The sequence below is a fragment of the Papaver somniferum genome, chromosome 7 (genome assembly GCF_003573695.1).
Source record: "Papaver somniferum cultivar HN1 chromosome 7, ASM357369v1, whole genome shotgun sequence".
NCBI classification, from domain to species: Eukaryota; Viridiplantae; Streptophyta; class Magnoliopsida; order Ranunculales; family Papaveraceae; genus Papaver; species Papaver somniferum.
In genome coordinates this window covers 257,711,273-257,719,212 of record NC_039364.1, presented here as the reverse complement: position 1 = coordinate 257,719,212, position 7,940 = coordinate 257,711,273, and positions in this window count along the sequence as shown.

Below are 7,940 nucleotides of genomic sequence, written 5' to 3'. Positions count from 1 at the left end.
CATCGAATGAAGATGAAGAACTACTCGAGGGAACTTATGAAACTTCATCGACAAAAGGTATGTGGAGACTTGAACTTATCTATCACTCAAAAGTCCATCTACTCTATCTCCTATTTGAGACAAAAGTCGTATTGCTATATAGACTTCAATTATACACATTTTCTATTTCGAGCCTAGTTTATCTCGCTTATCTATTTCTCGAAATATGTGTTGGTAAGCTTTCGCTTTGGCCAAGTTCATCTTTACTCGTGACGAAAGTCATGTTGATTATTTCAATAACTTGAAAATCGCTTTGATGAAAATAGTTTGTGGATAACGACTATTTTAACATCCTCTAAGAAAGTTTCAATGATTGAAATGAGAGTTTACAACAAGTAACCATGTTTGGATATAAACATAGTGTGTTCTCACATTTGTGTAAACGTCCAAAACGGGGAACCTAAAGTATGCGTACCAGTACGCGTAAGGGTGGTTGTTGGAAATCTGGGAAGTATGTGTACCCGTACGCATACTGGCGAAAGTTTCACGTCCGTGAATTTCTGCTGGAGTTTGGAAGTGTGAATTGGTTCGAGTGAATCAAAATCGATTTTGCTTCAATTGTGTCTTGTATACTTCTATGAGATCTTAGCAATTGAATAACTCTCAAACTAGTTCATTTGAGTCACTTGAACTAGTTATGGTGAAGATGAATAAGGTTGATATGAAAGTGTTCATATGGCTAACCATTGGTTAACTATTGTTGAACCGACTAAGTGTACACGTTTAGGTATGGTCACTCAAACCTAAATGAAGGTACATTTCATTTGTGTATAAAAAGCTAAGTTCGATCTAACGTTGAAATTTTTTAGCTTGAATCTAATCAGGTTTTCATCTAACGGTGAATATTGAATGCTTTGTTACCAAGGTAACTTAGATTGCAAACCCTGATTTGAAATCTATATAAAAGAGAACTCTAGCAACTGGGAAACCTAATCCCCACCCCTCATGTGTGATACTAGTTGTATAAACTAGAGTCGATTCTCCTTTAACCTTAGGTTTTTCACGAAACCCTGTAGGTTAACAAATTGAAGACTTCAATGGGATTGTGAAGCCAGACCCAACTATTTTCTTTGTAGTTGCGTGATCTGATCTTGCTGTTTTCTATCGTGATTGAGTGCAATCATAAGATTGGCTTGAGATTAATTTCTCCGATAGGCAAGATAGAAAAGTAGTCACAAACACCTTTCATCGTTTGTGATTCCACGATATCTTGTTTTGTTAATCGATTAAGATTATTGTGAGGTGATTGATAATACAAGGTTGTTCTTCAGGAATATAAGTTCGGGTTATCAAGTGGTTCATATTCACCTTGATTTATCAAAAGACAGAACAAAAACTCGTAGGTATATCCTTGGGAGACATATTTATCTATTCAATAGACTTTTCTGTGTGAGATAGATTTGTTTATCAAGTCTTCGAATTTTGGTCGTAGCAACTATTAGTTGTGGGTGAGATCAGCTAAGGGAATCAAGTACGTAGTATCCTGTTGGGATCAGAGACGTAAGGAACGCGACTGTATCTTGAATCGATGTGAGATTGATTAGGGTTCAACTACATTCCATACCGAAGTTATCTTTGTAGTAGGCTAGTGTCTGTAGCGGCTTAATACAGTGTGGTGTTCAAATATGGACTAGGTCCTGGGGTTAGTCTGCATTTGCGGTTTCCTTGTTAACAAAACTTATGGTGTCTATGTTATTTCTTTTCCGTATTATATTTTGTTATATAATTGAAATATCACAGGTTGTTCATTGAATTGATCGATTGGTAAATACAACCTTTGGTTGTTGATTGAAATTGATTGATCCTTGAACATTGGTCTTTGGTACCGTTCAAGTTATTTCTCTTATATTCAATCAGGCTCACAAATTGTATTTGTTTGATTGCGGATTGAATTAAGAGATTGAGATATAACTCTTTGATATAATTTTTATTAAGATTGAGTCTGACTGTCTAGTTGATTCTCTTGAAAGTATATTGGAGTTAGTCCATACAGATTGCTAAATATTGGGTGAGGTTTTTAGACCCCTCTTTTTTAGTTGTGCTAATGATCTTGCCAGGATGTGCATATGAGTAAATTGCTCTTGATTGAACACGAGATCATTTCTTGATGTCCATAGTGACCATAGTAGAAAACAACATGAAGTGACAGAAGAGGTATTGCCTTGTGTTTGTAGTATTTGTGAAATTGTTTTTTGAGGGTTTAAGGTAATTGGTTGGTTGTTACCTTGGGATTGGTTTGTTTATATGCGGTTAGAAAGGCTGGTCCAAGCGGACATAGCCTTCGTGCAATCGATAAGCATGTGTTGAGCTGTTTCTGGCCCGGAGTTGCATCAGGGGCAAAGGTTGTAAGTGGAGAGATTGATGTGATGTAGCATAGACAAGGTTGGCAAACCTTCATTTATAGCTTTCCACAAGAAAAGCTGAATTTTGGGAGGACATGGTAAGATCCATAAAAATTTGGTTGTTGGTAGGGGGTTTGGGTGTACGAGGTTATCTTGTTGTGTTAGATAACCATACCCGGAAGCGGTTGTGTATTTTCCTGATTTAGAGCGGGGCCAGATTATTTTATCTAGAATGCTGCCAGGAGGAAGGTGTATATTTGTAATGTGTTGGATGACATTAGGTGGTAGGTTGTTTAGCTGATCATGTCTCCAGTATTGAGAATTACATGTACATGTTTATGTATGAATTCATAACTTGGAATCATTTAATTAGAGAAGTTGTGTAGCTTCAATTCTAAGTAACCCTAAGCCTTGTTATCTACTCCTTCCGATTATAAAAAAGAGATATTATCACTTTTTCATTTTCACCTAAAAATGCCTGGCTAGTTTGGGGCCTAGTAGTTTATCTGGGGGCTATAGATTTCCTCACCCACTTAGACTAAGGGGATAAGGGGTCTAAACTAGGTAAAAATACTAAATTATCCTTTAAAGAAACCTTAATAATTCAATAATAAATACGAAATCATAATCATTTCTATTAACAAATACAAAAATCTTTAATCAAACCTCTTTTTTTTTTTAAATTTCCATCAAAATTTTAAAAAACTAAAACCTAATCACAAACAACAATTGAATTCTCATTTTTTGGGGGTTTTGAAGGATTTTCATGCATAAACAATTTAAATGATTGAGTTAATCCCTTTAATTCGTTCCTTTTAAGAGAAACTCAACAATGATTTAACTCAAAATCTCTGAAATTTACTCATCAAATTTTCTGAAAATAAACCCATAATAAATTTATGTGTGCACGGGATTAGTCCGATTGTAGTTTGATGTTAGAAGCAATTTTTTTTATTATACACCCACGTAAACCGGTTCTGGGTTGATGTTCTTCGTGTTTTATGAACATCAAGCACAATCTGTTTATGCTAATGCATATATCAACCAATTCATTAACATGGTCTGAATTTTGGCACGAACACTGAAATTTTTATCTTTATATTGTAGAGCATAAAAATAAGAATTGAACGCAAAAAGAATGAGGTCATTCCTACGTCGGACGAAGAAGTTATGAGCAAAACAGTTGAAGAAATGCTCATATTTATAATCGGTTTATGTGGGCATTAACATAAACCGATTGTAACGAAAAAAAATCACAGAAAAACTCTTACATTCTACAATCGTTTTATGTTCTAAGTCTTAAAAATCGATTCTTAGAATCAGTTTATGAGAGCATGAACATAGCCCGATTTTGCGTTAATTTTTTTCAAAAAAAAACTTTTTTCATGTTTTGATGATGAAGTATTAATTGATTTTTAGATTAACATGATTAAACATCAATTAATCATCCGATTAACACTAGTTAATCATGGAAAAATTAGCCATTATGTAAAATAATTGGATAAAGGGTTTTTCATATTACTTCATAATGACCCTTTTTTTGTCTTATAATCATAGGCCCCAAATAATCCTCATAGGCCACAAACTAGCCAGGTAAAAATAAGACAAATCGAAAAAATGATAGTATCTTTCTTTCTTTTTTTAACTGAGGGAGTATATAAATAGATGACTCTTTTATCTTGAATTATGAATCCCTAACACTATGGTGTCCTAGTTGCTAAGGTAGAGTCGTCCTCCATAACCTAGATTTTCTTGTGAAACTATATTAGGTTATATATACTTTATTAAAGATCCCACTTATGGATTTGTGAAGCTCGGTCAGACCATCTTTTACCTGATATAGTTCTTGTATTTGAATCTTGCTATTGTTGATTATTGTAGTTCACGTACTATAAATTAGGAACAAGATATATTAGAATCACAAAGTTATCTTCGTATTAGACTTTATGATTCCGCAAGATATATGATTTGATTTGATTAGATTTGAAAAGGCGGGGTCTAACAACCACGCCAAATATTTCGTTCGGGAATCTGTATGGACAACTCCAATACAATTCCAAGAGAATCAACTAGACAGTCAGACTCGATATGAGAAATAACTTGGATGGTACCAAAGACCAATATCCAAGCGTCAATCAATTCCTATCCAACAAGCAAGGTCGGATTTACATATTGATTGAACTACAGACAATCTATGATATTTCAATCATATAAACAAATATAATGCGGAAAAGAAATAACATAGACACCAGAAATTTTGTTAACGAGGAAACCGCAAATGCAGAAAAACCCCGTGACCTAGTCCAGATTGAACACCACACAGTATTAAACCGTTACAGACACTAGCCTACTACAAGATTAACTTCGGTCTGGAATGTAATTGATCCCACGCTAATCTCACATTAATCAAGGTACACTCACGTTCCTTAAGCCTCTGAATCCCAGCAGGACTCTACGCACTTGATTCCCTTAGCTGATCTCACCCACAACCAAGAGTTTCTACGACCCAAAGTCGAAGACTTATAAACCAATCTGTCTACCACAGAAAAATCTGTTCAGATAGATAAATCTGTCTCCCACATAAATACCTATGAAGTTTTGTTCCGTCTTATGATAAATCAAAGTGCACATAAACCAAATGATAATCCGGTCTTATATTCCCGAAGAACAGCCTAGAAATATCAATCACCTCACAATAACTTAACTATATGGTAGTAAAACAAGTTATTGTGGAATCACAAAGAATGAGACAAAGAGCTTTGTGATTACTTTTTATATCTTACCTATCGGAGATAAATCTCGAGTCAATCTTAGAGAAGATAGTACTCAATACGATAGAACAAGTAAGATCAGAATACGCAACTACGGAGAAAATAGTTGGATCTGGCTTCAGAATCCCAATGAAGTCTTCAAGTCGTTAACCTACACGGTTTTGGAAAAACCTAGGCTGAAGGAGAATTGAATCTAGTACGCAACTAGTATCACACATGAGGTGTGGGGATTAGGTTTCCCAGTTGCTAGAGTTCTCCTTTATATAACTTTCAAATCAAGGTTTTCTTAGTTATCTTAGAAACAAAGCATTCATCATTCACCGTTAGATGAAATCCTGATTTAGATACAAGCTAAGTTTTGCTTGTAACCAAAGAAATATCTCTCCACCGTTAGATAGAGTTAGCTTGTCACACACAAATGAAATATACTTCATTTAGATATGGGTAATCGTACCTAAACGTGTACATAAGGTTGGCTCAATAATAGTTATCTTAAGTTAGCCATATGAACACTTTTGTCTAATTCACATTCATCTAACACATCTAGATCAACTATGATGATCAAAGATAATCAAAGGATCTAGTTGTGTTCTTCATAGAATTGTTCAATTGTTCATTATCTTATAGTAAAATACATGAACGAATCGAAGCAAAATAGGATTGATTCGAAAGAATCAATTTATGAACATTTAAGCCATGGTTTGCAAATATTGCATTCCTTATTATATAAATGTATTTGTTCATGAGTATCAAATCATACTTTACCGATTTAATAACTTGAACCAATTAATTTTTCGAACGAGTATGCAAACTTTATCTCCAGACATCGGTCACAAGCCAACAGTTTGCAAACGGTTACACAAACTTTAGCTCCGGACCAAACTCAGTTGAAACCGTTTGCGAACGGGTACGCAAACATGGTTCCCGGACTTCAACAATTAAATCACTTTGCGAACGGGTATGCAAACTTAAGTACCCTGACTTAAACAGTTGAATAAGTTTGCGAACGGGTATGCAAACTTCCGGTCCTGAATTCTATCAAAATAGTTCGTACACTAAGTACACAAACCGTAATATATCCAGACATAGGTTTTAGCTCTTAACTCCCATTTGAATCCTTGAAACATTATTAGAAGACGACAATGGATGTATCACACACACCATTAGCTAATAAGCAATTTTCAAGTGATCGAATGATCAATATGAAACTTTCCAAGTTCATATCAAATGATTGTCTCACACAAATCATGTAAGGTGTTTCAAGGAAATTTCCACATGATCATGTTTTGACATAAAGTCAAGAATAATGATGAATGTATCTAAGATAAAAAGCTACCAACACGTATTTCGATAAATAGATAAGGGAGTTATACTTAGCTCCTAATATCAAATGTGTATGATTCGAAATACTTCTGAGGATAGATAAGTTTTAATCTCCACATACCTTTTGTTGATGAAGTTCCTCCGAATTCTTCAGTAGATCTTTGTCTTCAGTTGTAAGCGTCGTGAAGTCTAAAGCTCAACTATACAATCTATCCTAGTCCGAAACTCCTATAGGTAGACTAGAAATCAAGACTATAGTTTTGATCAACTAAACTTGACAAACAAGCTTGAGATAGCAACGCTTGCGAGTTCAACCGAGCAATGCTCTAACAAGATTGTTAGTGTGAGGTAGAATCCATTACGCATCTCTATAAGTTTTGAAAAGAGTAAGTTGTCCTAATTGTTGAGTTTGCTTGATATCTTCTTTTCCTTGAATATCCTTCCTAAGCATATAGATTTCCACTCCTTGAAATTGAAAAAAAATAATTATTATTAAGTATTAACAAATAAGAACAATTCTAGTCGCACTGAAACATAGTACCATGATTTACACCGAACGGAATAGAATGGACTCAATTGAGCGTTCAGTGCATTGGGATAGGGGTGGGCAGGAGTGGGCCCCACCACCCCTCTCACACGGTGCAAAATTCGATGAATTAATCATTTTCGAGAAAATAATACATTAATCATATACTTGATACACTTAATTAAAAATATTAATCAAATACTCCCTCCGTCCCAAATTAAATGAGCTAGTTGGTTTTAAATTTTGTCCCATAAATAGATGAGTTATCTCGCTAATCAAGGGGATGTTTCTAAAACTACCCTTTTCTTATTTTATTTTTTTTTGATGGGAAAAAATTTATTGATAGTTAAGAGGGTGAACCCTCCATCTCCAACAAGAGTTGAGATTGAATACATCTAGGGGTATTGTCAGACCATTCCTTTGTAAGCTGCTCAGTATGCGCAACCTTAGAAAGAATGTATGTAATCTTATTTTGTTCCTTAGAAACATAATAACACTTCCAATTCTTGTTATTTTGAAAACGATAAATAAATCTCTAATGAACTGATGAAACTGCCAGTTTAAATGGAATTGTCCTCTTTTAATAGCTTCAACTATGATCCTTGAGTCAGTTTCAAAATTCACGACTTCTAACTTCAGCTTCTGAGCCCATTAAACAACCTCCTAGAAGTCTTTTCCTTCCACTTGTTCTGGATTAGTGCGTCTGCAATATAGCTGCATTTAGCTCCTCTTGATTCACCTGCAAAATTACGTAATATTAGACCAGTTCCACTATTTTTAGTGATATTATCAAAAGATCCATCAAAATTAAGAGTTAAAGTGTTAGAGCATTGCTCGGTCGAACTCGCATGCGTTGCTATCTCAAGCATGTTTGTCAATATTAGTGATCAAGACTATATGTCTTGATTTCTACTTTACTTACGACTAAGTCTCGGTCTA